Source organism: Daphnia pulicaria, chromosome 1 (assembly GCF_021234035.1).
Source record: "Daphnia pulicaria isolate SC F1-1A chromosome 1, SC_F0-13Bv2, whole genome shotgun sequence".
NCBI classification, from domain to species: domain Eukaryota; kingdom Metazoa; phylum Arthropoda; class Branchiopoda; order Diplostraca; family Daphniidae; genus Daphnia; species Daphnia pulicaria.
Window position 1 is genome coordinate 18,324,431 of NC_060913.1, and position 12,020 is coordinate 18,336,450.

Sequence of the window (12,020 nt, forward strand, 5' to 3'; positions counted from 1 at the left end):
TCTTTTTTTTAAATGTTGGTTACGAAATCCTTTACAACTTAAACTTGTTCCTCTATCTGTTGCACTCAACGACTTTTCCTCCATTGCACTGGCCCGTAAGAGGATCCAATTCATGAACTCCACGATATTAGCAAGGCGCTCTAACCAACTGAGCTAACAGGCCTCATATCGATATTTGGCTAAGAACGATAAAAAATCGTTAATACACAATCAAATGTAGAGATTATGACAGTGAAGGGATTCGAACCCTTGCCTCCGAAAGAGACTGGTGCCTAAAACCAGCGCCATAGACCACTCGGCCACACTATCATTGTTGTTATTGTGCCCTAAGGTTTTTATATAGCAGATTCTTCATGGGACTCTTCTAGATGGGAATTCGTGTTTCTTTTTTTTAAATGTTGGTTACGAAATCCTTTACAACTTAAACTTGTTCCTCTATCTGTTGCACTCAACGAATTTTCCTCCATTGCACTGGCCCGTAAGAGGATCCAATTCATGAACTCCACGTTATTAGCAAGGCCCTCTAACAAACTGAGCTAACAGGCCTCATATCGATATTTGGCTAAGAACGATAAAAAATCGTTTATACACAATCAAATGTAGAGATTATGAAAGTGAAGGGATTCGAACCCTTGCCTCCGAAGAGACTGGTGCCTAAAACAAGCGCCATAGACTATCATGTTTATTATTGTGCCTTTAGGTTTTTAAATAGCAGATTCTTCATGGGACTCTTCTAGATGGGAATTCGTGTTTCTTTTTTTTAAATGTTGGTTACGAAATCCTGTACAATTTAAACTTATACCTCTATCTGTTGCACTCAACGACTTTTCCTCCATTGCACTGGCCCGTAAGAGGATGGAACTCATGACCTCCGCGTTATTAGCACGGCACTCCAACCAACTGAGCTAACAGGCATCGCATCCATACTCGGCCAAGAACGATACAAAATCGTTAATACACAATCAAATGTAGAGATTATGACAGAGAAGGGATTGGAACCCTTGCCTCAGAAGATACTGGTGCCATAAACCAGCGCCATAGACCACTCGGCCACACTATCATGACTGTTGTTGCGCCCTAAGGTTTTTACACAGCAGATTCTTCATGGGATTCTTCTAGATGGGAATTCGTGTTTCTTTTTTTTTAAATGTTGGTTACGAAATCCTGTACAACTGAAACTTTTTCCTCTATCTGTTGCACTCAACGACTTTTCCTCCATTGCACTGGCCCGTAAGAGGATCGAACTCATGACCTCCGCGTTATTAGCACGGCGCTCTAACTAACTGAGCTAACAGGCCTCATATCGATATTTGTCCAAGAACGATAAAAAATCGTTAATACACAATCAAATGTAGAGATTATGACAGTGAAGGGATTCGAACCCTTGCCTCCGAAGAGACTGGTGCCTAAAACCAGCGCCATAGACCACTCGGCCACACTATCATTGTTGTTATTGTACCCTAAGGTTTTTACATAGCAGATTCTTCATGGGACTCTTCTAGATGAGAATTCGTGTTTCTTTTTTTTAAATGTTGGTTACGAAATCCTTTACAACTTAAACTTGTTCCTCTATTTGTTGCACTCAACGACTTTTCCTCCATTGCACTGGCCCGTAAGAGGATCCAACTCATGACCTCCGCGTTATTAGCACGGCGCTCTAACCAATTGAGCTAACAGGCCTCACATCGATATTTGGCCAAGAGCGATAAAAAATCGTTAATACACAATCAAATGTATAGATTATGACAGTGAAGGGATTCGAACCCTTGCCTTCGAATAGACTGGTGTCTAAAATCAGCGCCATAGACCACTCGGCCACACTATCAATATTGGTATCGTGCCCTAAGGTTTTTAAATAGCAGATTCTTCATGGGACTCTTCTATATAGGATTTCGTGTGTCTTTATTTTAAATCTTGGTTACGAAATCCTGTACACTTGTTCTACTTGTTCCTCTAACTCTTGCACTCAACGAAAATTCCTCCATTACACTGGCCCGTAAGAGGATCGAACTCATGACCTCCGCGTAATTAGCACGGCGCTCTAACCAACTGAGCTAACAGGCCTCATATCGATACTCGGCCAAGAACGATAAAAAATCGTTAATATATAATCAAACGTAGAGATTATGACAGTGAAGGGATTAGAACCCTTGCCTCCGAAGAGACTGGTGCCTAAAACCAGCGCCATAGACCACTCGGCCACACTATCATGTTATTGTACCCTAAGGTTTTTACATAGCAGATTCTTCATGGGACTCTTCTACATGAGAATTCGTGTTTCTTTTTTTTAAATGTTGGTTACGAAATCCTTTACAACTTAAACTTGTTCCTCTATCTGTTGCACTCAACGACTTTTCCTCCATTGCACTGACCCGTAAGAGGATCCAACTCATGACCTCCGCGTTATTAGCACGGCGCTCTAACCAACTGAGATAACAGGCCTGACATCAATACTCGGCCAAGAACGATAACAAATCGTTAATACACAATCAAATGTAGAGATTATGACAGTGAAGGGATTCGAACCCTTGCCTTCGAATAGACTGGTGCCTAAACCATCGCCATAGACCACTCGGCCACACTATCATTGTTGTTATTGTGCCCTAAGGTTTTTACATAGCAGATTCTTCATGGGACTCTTCTAGATGAGAATTCGTGTTTCTTTTTTTAAAATGTTGGTTACGAAATCCTTTACAACTTAAACTTGTTCCTCTATCTGTTGCACTCAACGACGTTTCCTCCATTGCACTGGCCCGTAAGAGGATCCAACTCATGACCTCCGCGTTATTAGCACGGCGCTCTAACCAATTGAGCTAACAGGCCTCACATCGATATTTGGCCAAGAACGATAAAAAATCGTTAATACACAATCAAATGTAGAGATTATGACAGTGAAGGGATTCGAACCCTTGCCTTCGAATAGACTGGTGTCGTAAACCAGCACAATAGACCACTCGGCCACACTATCATTATTGGTATCGTGCCCTAAGGTTTTTACACAGCAGATTCTTCATCAGACTCTTCTAGATGGGAATTCGTGTTTCTTTTTTTTAAATGTTGGTTACGAAATCCTTTACAACCTAAACTTATTCCTCTATCTGTTGCACTCAACGACTTTTCCTCCATTGCACTGGCCCGTAAGAGGATGGAACTCATGACCTCCGCGTTATTAGCAGGGCGCTCCAACCAACTGAGCTAACAGGCATCGCATCCATACTCGGCCAAGAACGATACAAAATCGTTAATACACAATCAAATGTAGAGATTATGACAGAGAATGGATTGGAACCCTTGCCTCAGAAGATACTGGTGCCTTAAACCAGCGCCATACACCACTCGGCCACACTATCATGGTTGTTGTTGCGCCCTAAGGTTTTTACACAGCAGATTCTTCATGGGATTCTTCTAGATGGGAATTCGTGTTTCTTTTTTTTTAAATGTTGGTTACGAAATCCTGTACAACTGAAACTTTTTCCTCTATCTGTTGCACTCAACGACTTTTCCTCAATTGCACTGGCCCGTAAGAGGATCAAACTCATGACCTCCGCGTTATTAGCACGGCGCTCTAACTAACTGAGCTAACAGGCCTCATATCGATATTTGGCCAAGAACGATAAAAAATCGTTAATACACAATCAAATGTAGAGATTATGACAGTGAAGGGATTCGAACCCTTGCCTCCGAAGAGACTGGTGCCTAAAACCAGCGCCATAGACCACTCGGCCACACTATCATTGTTGTTATTGTACCCTAAGGTTTTTACATAGCAGATTCTTCATGGGACTCTTCTAGATCAGAATTCGTGTTTCTTTTTTTTAAATGTTGGTTACGAAATCCTTTACAACTTAAACTTGTTCCTCTATCTGTTGCACTCAACGACTTTTCCTCCATTGCACTGGCCCGTAAGAGGATCCAACTCATGACCTCCGCGTTATTAGCACGGCGCTCTAACCAATTGAGCTAACAGGCCTCACATCGATATTTGGCCAAGAACGATAAAAAATCGTTAATACATAATCAAATGTATAGATTATGATAGTGAAGGGATTCGAACCCTTGCCTTCGAATAGACTGGTGTCTAAAATCAGCGCCATAGACCACTCGGCCACACTATCACTATTGGTATCGTGCCCTAAGGTTTTTAAATAGCAGATTCTTCATGGGACTCTTCTATATGGGATTTCGTGTTTCTTTATTTTAAATCTTGGTTACGAAATCCTGTACAAATTATACTTGTTCCTCTAACTCTTGCACTCAACGAAAATTCCTCCATTACACTGGCCCGTAAGAGGATCGAACTCATGACCTCCGCGTTATTAGCACGGCGCTCTAACCAACTGAGCTAACAGGCCTCATATCGACAATCGGCCAAGAACGATAAAAAATCGTTAATATATAATCAAACGTAGAGATTATGACAGTGAAGGGATTAGAACCCTTGCCTCCGAAGAGACTGGTGCCTCAACCAGCGCCATAGACCACTCGGCCACACTATCATTATTGGTATCGTGCCCTAAGGTTTTTACACAGCAGATTCTTCATCAGACTCTTCTAGATGGGAATTCGTGTTTCTTTTTTTAAAATGTTGGTTACGAAATCCTGTACAACTGAAACTTGTTCCTCTATCTGTTGCACTCAACGAATTTTCCTCCATTGCACTGGCCCGTAAGAGGATCCAATTCATGAACTCCACGTTATTAGCAAGGCGCTCTAACCAACTGAGCTAACAGGCCTCATATCGATATTTGGCTAAGAACGATAAAAAATCGTTAATACACAATCAAATGTAGAGATTATGACAGTGAAGGGATTCGAACCCTTGCCTCCGAAGAGACTGGTGCCTAAAACTAGCGCCATAGACCACTCGGCCACACTATCATTGTTGTTATTGTGCCCTAAGGTTTTTATATAGCAGATTCTTCATGGGACTCTTCTAGATGGGAATTCGTGTTTCTTTTTTTTAAATGTTGGTTACGAAATCCTTTACAACTTAAACTTGTTCCTCTATCTGTTGCACTCAACGAATTTTCCTCCATTGCACTGGCCCGTAAGAGGATCCAATTCATGAACTCCACGTTATTAGCAAGGCCCTCTAACAAACGTAGCTAACAGGCCTCATATCGATATTTGGCTAAGAACGATAAAAAATCGTTAATACACAATCAAATGTAGAGATTATGAAAGTGAAGGGATTCGAACCCTTGCCTCCGAAGAGACTGGTGCCTAAAACAAGCGCCATAGACTATCATGTTTATTATTGTGCCTTTAGGTTTTTAAATAGCAGATTCTTCATGGGACTCTTCTAGATGGGAATTCGTGTTTCTTTTTTTTAAATGTTGGTTACGAAATCCTTTACAACTTAAACTTATTCCTCTATCTGTTGCACTCAACGACTTTTCCTCCATTGCACTGGCCCGTAAGAGGATGGAACTCATGACCTCCGCGTTATTAGCACGGCGCTCCAACCAACTGAGCTAACAGGCATCGCATCGATACTCGGCCAAGAACGATACAAAATCGTTAATACACAATCAAATGTAGAGATTATGACAGAGAAGGGATTGGAACCCTTGCCTCAGAAGATACTGGTGCCATAAACCAGCGCCATAGACCACTCGGCCACACTATCATGATTGTTGTTGCGCCCTAAGGTTTTTACACAGCAGATTCTTCATGGGATTCTTCTAGATGGGAATTCGTGTTTCTTTTTTTTAAAATGTTGGTTACGAAATCCTGTACAACTGAAACTTTTTCCTCTATCTGTTGCACTCAACGACTTTTCCTCCATTGCACTGGCCCGTAAGAGGATCCAACTCATGACCTCCGCGTTATTAGCACGGCGCTCTAACCAATTGAGCTAACAGGCCTCACATCGATATTTGGCCAAGAACGATAAAAAATCGTTAATACACAATCAAATGTATAGATTATGACAGTGAAGGGATTCGAATCCTTGCCTTCGAATAGACTGGTGTCTAAAATCAGCGCCATAGACCACTCGGCCACACTATCACTATTGGTATCGTGCCCTAAGGTTTTTAAATAGCAGATTCTTCATGGGACTCTTCTATATGGGATTTCGTGTTTCTTTATTTTAAATCTTGGTTACGAAATCCTGTACAAATTATACTTGTTCCTCTAACTCTTGCACTCAACGAAAATTCCTCCATTACACTGGCCCGTAAGAGGATCGAACTCATGACCTCCGCGTTATTAGCACGGCGCTCTAACCAACTGTGCTAACAGGCCTCATATCGACAATCGGCCAAGAACGATAAAAAATCGTTAATATATAATCAAACGTAGAGATTATGACAGTGAAGGGATTAGAACCCTTGCCTCCGAAGAGACTGGTGCCTTAAACCAGCGCCATAGACCACTCGGCCACACTATCATTGTTGTTATTGTACCCTAAGGTTTTTACATAGCAGATTCTTCATGGGACTCTTCTAGATGAGAATTCGTGTTTCTTTTTTTTAAATGTTGGTTACGAAATCCTTTACAACTTAAACTTGTTCCTCTATTTGTTGCACTCAACGACTTTTCCTGCATTGCACTGGCCCGTAAGAGGATCCAACTCATGACCTCCGCGTTATTAGCACGGCGCTCTAACCAATTGAGCTAACAGGCCTCACATCGATATTTGGCCAAGAACGATAAAAAATCGTTAATACACAATCAAATGTATAGATTATGACAGTGAAGGGATTCGAACCCTTGCCTTCGAATAGACTGGTGTCTAAAATCAGCGCCATAGACCACTCGGCCACACTATCACTATTAGTAACGTGCCCTAAGGTTTTTAAATAGCAGATTCTTCATGGGACTCTTCTATATAGGATTTCGTGTTTCTTTCTTTTAAATCTTGGTTACGAAATCCTGTACACTTGTTCTACTTGTTCCTCTAACTCTTGCACTCAACGAAAATTCCTCCATTACACTGGCCCGTAAGAGGATCGAACTCATGACCTCCGCGTTATTAGCACGGCGCTCTAACCAACTGAGCTAACAGGCCTCATATCGATACTCGGCCAAGAACGATAAAAAATCGTTAATATATAATCAAACGTAGAGATTATGACAGTGAAGGGATTAGAACCCTTGCCTCCGAAGAGACTGGTGCCTCAACCAGCGCCATAGACCACTCGGCCAAACTATCATTATTGGTATCGTGCCCTAAGGTTTTTACACAGCAGATTCTTCATCAGACTCTTCTAGATGGGAATTCGTGTTTCTTGTTTTTTAAATGTTGGTTACGAAATCCTTTACAACTTAAACTTGTTCCTCTATCTGTTGCACTCAACGAATTTTCCTCCATTGCACTGGCCCGTAAGAGGATCCAATTCATGAACTCCACGTTATTAGCAAGGCCCTCTAACAAACTGAGCTAACAGGCCTCATATCGATATTTGGCTAAGAACGATAAAAAATCGTTAATACACAATCAAATGTAGAGATTATGAAAGTGAAGGGATTCGAACCCTTGCCTCCGAAGAGACTGGTGCCTAAAACAAGCGCCATAGACTATCATGTTTATTATTGTGCCTTTAGGTTTTTAAATAGCAGATTCTTCATGGGACTCTTCTAGATGGGAATTCGTGTTTCTTTTTTTTAAATGTTGGTTACGAAATCCTGTACAACTGAAACTTTTTCCTCTATCTGTTGCACTCAACGACTTTTCCTCCATTGCACTGCCCCATAAGAGGAACGAACTCATGACCTCCGCATTATTAGCACGGCGTTCTAACCAACTGAGCTAACAGGCATCGCATCAATACTCGGCCAAGAACGATACAAATTCGTTAATACACAATCAAATGTAGAGATAATGACAGTGAAGGGATTGGAACCCTTGCCTCAGAAGAGACTGGTGCCTTAAACCACCGCCATAGACCACTCGGCCTCACTATCATCGTTGTTGTTGCGCCCTAAGGTTTTTACACAGCAGATTCTTCATGGGATTCTTCTAGATGGGAATTCGTGTTTCTTTTTTTTAAAATGTTGGTTACGAAATCCTGTACAACTGAAACTTTTTCCTCTATCTGTTGCACTCAACGACTTTTCCTCCATTGCACTGCCCCGTAAGAGGATCGAACTCATGACCTCCGCGTTATTAGCACGGCGCTCAATCTAACTGAGCTAACAGGCCTCATATCGATATTTGGCCAAGAACGATAAAAAATCGTTAATACACAATCAAATGTAGAGATTATGACAGTGAAGGGATTCGAACCCTTGCCTCCGAAGAGACTGGTGCCTAAAACCAGCGCCATAGACCACTCGGCCACACTATCATTGTTGTTAATGTACCCTAAGGTTTTTACATAGCTGATTCTTCATGGGACTCTTCTAGATGAGAATTCGTGTTTCTTTTTTTTTTTTAATGTTGGTTACGAAATCCTTTACAACTTAAACTTGTTCCTCTATCTGTTGCACTCAACGACTTTTCCTCCATTGCACTGGCCCGTAAGAGGATCCAACTCATGACCTCCGCGTTATTAGCACGGCGCTCTAACCAATTGAGCTAACAGGCCTCACATCGATATTTGGCCAAGAACGATAAAAAATCGTTAATACACAATCAAATGTATAGATTATGACAGTGATGGGATTCGAACCCTTGCCTTCGAATAGACTGGTGTCTAAAATCAGCGCCATAGACCACTCGGCCACACTATCACTATTGGTATCGTGCCCTAAGGTTTTTAAATAGCAGATTCTTCATGGGACTCTTCTATATGGGATTTCGTGTTTCTTTATTTTAAATCTTGGTTACGAAATCCTGTACAAATTATACTTCTTCCTCTAACACTTGCACTCAACGAAAATTCCTCCATTACACTGGCCCGTAAGAGGATCGAACTCATGACCTCCGCGTTATTAGCACGGCGCTCTAACCAACTGAGCTAACAGGCCTCATATCGATACTCGGCCAAGAACGATAAAAAATCGTTAATATATAATCAAACGTAGAGATTATGACAGTGAAGGGATTAGAACCCTTGCCTCCGAAGAGACTGGTGCCTCAACCAGCGCCATAGACCACTCGGCCACACTATCATTATTGGTATCGTGCCCTAAGGTTTTTACACAGCAGATTCTTCATCAGACTCTTCTAGATGGGAATTCGTGTTTCTTTTTTTTAAATGTTGGTTACGAAATCCTTTACAACTTAAACTTATTCCTCTATCTGTTGCACTCAACGACTTTTCCTCCATTGCACTGGCCCGTAAGAGGATGGAACTCATGACCTCCGCGTTATTAGCACGGCGCTCCAACCAACTGAGCTAACAGGCATCGCATCAATACTCGGCCAAGAACGATACAAAATCGTTAATACACAATGAAATGTAGAGATTATGACAGAGAAGGGATTGGAACCCTTGCCTCAGAAGATACTGGTGCCATAAACCAGCGCCATAGACCACTCGGCCACACTATCATGATTGTTGTTGCGCCCTAAGGTTTTTACACAGCAGATTCTTCATGGGATTCTTCTAGATGGGAATTCGTGTTTCTTTTTTTTTAAATGTTGGTTACGAAATCCTGTACAACTGAAACTTTTTCCTCTATCTGTTGCACTCAACGACTTTTCCTCCATTGCACTGGCCCGTAAGAGGATCGAACTCATGACCTCCGCGTTATTAGCACGGCGCTCTAACTAACTGAGCTAACAGGCCTCATATCGATATTTGTCCAAGAACGATAAAAAATCGTTAATACACAATCAAATGTAGAGATTATGACAGTGAAGGGATTCGAACCCTTGCCTCCGAAGAGACTGGTGCCTAAAACCAGCGCCATAGACCACTCGGCCACACTATCATTGTTGTTATTGTACCCTAAGGTTTTTACATAGCAGATTCTTCATGGGACTCCTCTAGATGAGAATTCGTGTTTCTTTTTTTTAAATGTTGGTTACGAAATCCTTTACAACTTAAACTTGTTCCTCTATTTGTTGCACTCAACGACTTTTCCTCCATTGCACTGGCCCGTAAGAGGATCCAACTCATGACCTCCGCGTTATTAGCACGGCGCTCTAACCAATTGAGCTAACAGGCCTCACATCGATATTTGGCCAAGAACGATAAAAAATCGTTAATACACAATCAAATGTATAGATTATGACAGTGAAGGGATTCGAACCCTTGCCTTCGAATAGACTGGTGTCTAAAATCAGCGCCATAGACCACTCGGCCACACTATAAATTGGTATCGTGCCCTAAGGTTTTTAAATAGCAGATTCTTCATGGGACTCTTCTATATAGGATTTCGTGTTTCTTTATTTTAAATCTTGGTTACGAAATCCTGTACAACTGAAACTTGTTCCTCTATCTCTTGCACTCAACGAAAATTCCTCCATTACACTGGCCCGTAAGAGGATCGAACTCATGACCTCCGCGTTATTAGCACGGCGCTCTAACCAACTGAGCTAACAGGCCTCATATCTATACTTGGCCAAGAACGATAAAAAATCGTTAATACATAATCAAACGTAGAGATTATGACAGTGAAGGGATAAGAACCCTTGCCTCCGAAGAGACTGGTGCCTAAAACCAGCGCCATAGACCACTCGGCCACACTATCATTGTTGTTATTGTACCCTAAGGTTTTTAAATAGCAGATTCTTCATGGGACTCTTCTAGATCAGAATTCGTGTTTCTTTTTTTTAAATGTTGGTTACGAAATCCTTTACAACTTAAACTTGTTCCTCTATCTGTTGCACTCAACGACTTTTCCTCCATTGCACTGGCCCGTAAGAGGATCCAACTCATGACCTCCGCGTTATTAGCACGGCGCTCTAACCAATTGAGCTAACAGGCCTCACATCGATATTTGGCCAAGAACGATAAAAAATCGTTAATACACAATCAAATGTAGAGATTATGAAAGTGAAGGGATTCGAACCCTTGCCTCCGAAGAGACTGGTGCCTAAAACAAGCGCCATAGACTATCATGTTTATTATTGTGCCTTTAGGTTTTTAAATAGCAGATTCTTCATGGGATTCTTCTATAAGGGAATTCGTGTTTCTTTTTTTTTTAATGTTGGTAACGAAATCCTTTACAACTTAAACTTGTTCCTCTATCTGTTGCACTCAACGACTTTTCTTCCATTGCACTGACCCGTAAGAGGATCGAACTCATGACCTCCGCGTTATTAGCACGGCGCTCTAACCAACTGAGCTAACAGGCCTGACATCAATACTCGGCCAAGAACGATAACAAATCGTTAATACACAATCAAATGTAGAGATTATGACAGTGAAGGGATTCGAACCCTTGCCTTCGAATAGACTGGTGCCCAAACCATCGCCATAGACCACTCGGCCACACTATCATTGTTGTTATTGTGCCCTAAGGTTTTTACATAGCAGATTCTTCATGGGACTCTTCTAGATGAGAATTCGTGTTTCTTTTTTTAAAATGTTGGTTACGAAATCCTTTACAACTTAAACTTGTTCCTCTATCTGTTGCACTCAACGACTTTTCCTCCATTGCACTGGCCCGTAAGAGGATCCAACTCATGACCTCCGCGTTATTAGCACGGCGCTCTAACCAATTGAGCTAACAGGCCTCACATCGATACTCGGCCAAGAACGATAAAAAATCGTTAATACACAATCAAATGTAGAGATTATGACAGTGAAGGGATTCGAACCCTTGCCTTCGAATAGACTGGTGTCTAAAACCAGCACCATAGACCACTCGGCCACACTATCATTATTGGTATCGTGCCCTAAGGTTTTTAAATAGCAGATTCTTCATGGGACTCTTCTATTTGGGATTTCGTGTTTCTTTATTTTAAATCTTGGTTACGAAATCCTGTACAACTTAAACTTGTTCCTCTATCTCTTTCACTCAACGAAAATTCCTCTATTACACTGGACCGTAAGAGGATCGAACTCATGACCTCCGCGTTATCAGCACGGCGCTCTAACCAACTGAGCTAACAGGCCTCATATCGATATTTGGCTAAGAACGATAACAAATCGTTAATACACAATCAAATGTAGAGATTA

General features: G+C 41.6%; 10 non-coding genes across 10 annotated transcripts; all 10 read right to left on the minus strand.

Moving 5' to 3' along the window:
• Nucleotides 1-226: 226 nt before the first annotated feature.
• On the minus strand, nt 227-309 carry Trnal-uag. The gene has a single exon. It is a non-coding gene; the product is annotated as a tRNA-Leu (tRNA).
• Nucleotides 310-1,361: 1,052 nt separating this feature from the next.
• On the minus strand, nt 1,362-1,443 carry Trnal-uag. Its single transcript has one exon. It is a non-coding gene; the product is annotated as a tRNA-Leu (tRNA).
• Nucleotides 1,444-3,651: 2,208 nt separating this feature from the next.
• Trnal-uag lies at nt 3,652-3,733 on the minus strand. Its single transcript has one exon. It is a non-coding gene; the product is annotated as a tRNA-Leu (tRNA).
• Nucleotides 3,734-4,278: 545 nt separating this feature from the next.
• Trnai-aau lies at nt 4,279-4,352 on the minus strand. The gene has a single exon. It is a non-coding gene; the product is annotated as a tRNA-Ile (tRNA).
• A 2,589-nt stretch (nt 4,353-6,941) lies between these two features.
• On the minus strand, nt 6,942-7,015 carry Trnai-aau. Its single transcript has one exon. It is a non-coding gene; the product is annotated as a tRNA-Ile (tRNA).
• A 1,197-nt stretch (nt 7,016-8,212) lies between these two features.
• Nucleotides 8,213-8,294, minus strand: Trnal-uag. The gene has a single exon. It is a non-coding gene; the product is annotated as a tRNA-Leu (tRNA).
• Nucleotides 8,295-8,842: 548 nt separating this feature from the next.
• On the minus strand, nt 8,843-8,916 carry Trnai-aau. Its single transcript has one exon. It is a non-coding gene; the product is annotated as a tRNA-Ile (tRNA).
• An 827-nt stretch (nt 8,917-9,743) lies between these two features.
• On the minus strand, nt 9,744-9,825 carry Trnal-uag. The gene has a single exon. It is a non-coding gene; the product is annotated as a tRNA-Leu (tRNA).
• Nucleotides 9,826-10,368: 543 nt separating this feature from the next.
• On the minus strand, nt 10,369-10,442 carry Trnai-aau. Its single transcript has one exon. It is a non-coding gene; the product is annotated as a tRNA-Ile (tRNA).
• Nucleotides 10,443-11,883: 1,441 nt separating this feature from the next.
• Trnai-gau lies at nt 11,884-11,957 on the minus strand. Its single transcript has one exon. It is a non-coding gene; the product is annotated as a tRNA-Ile (tRNA).
• Between the last annotated feature and the right edge of the window lie 63 nt (nt 11,958-12,020).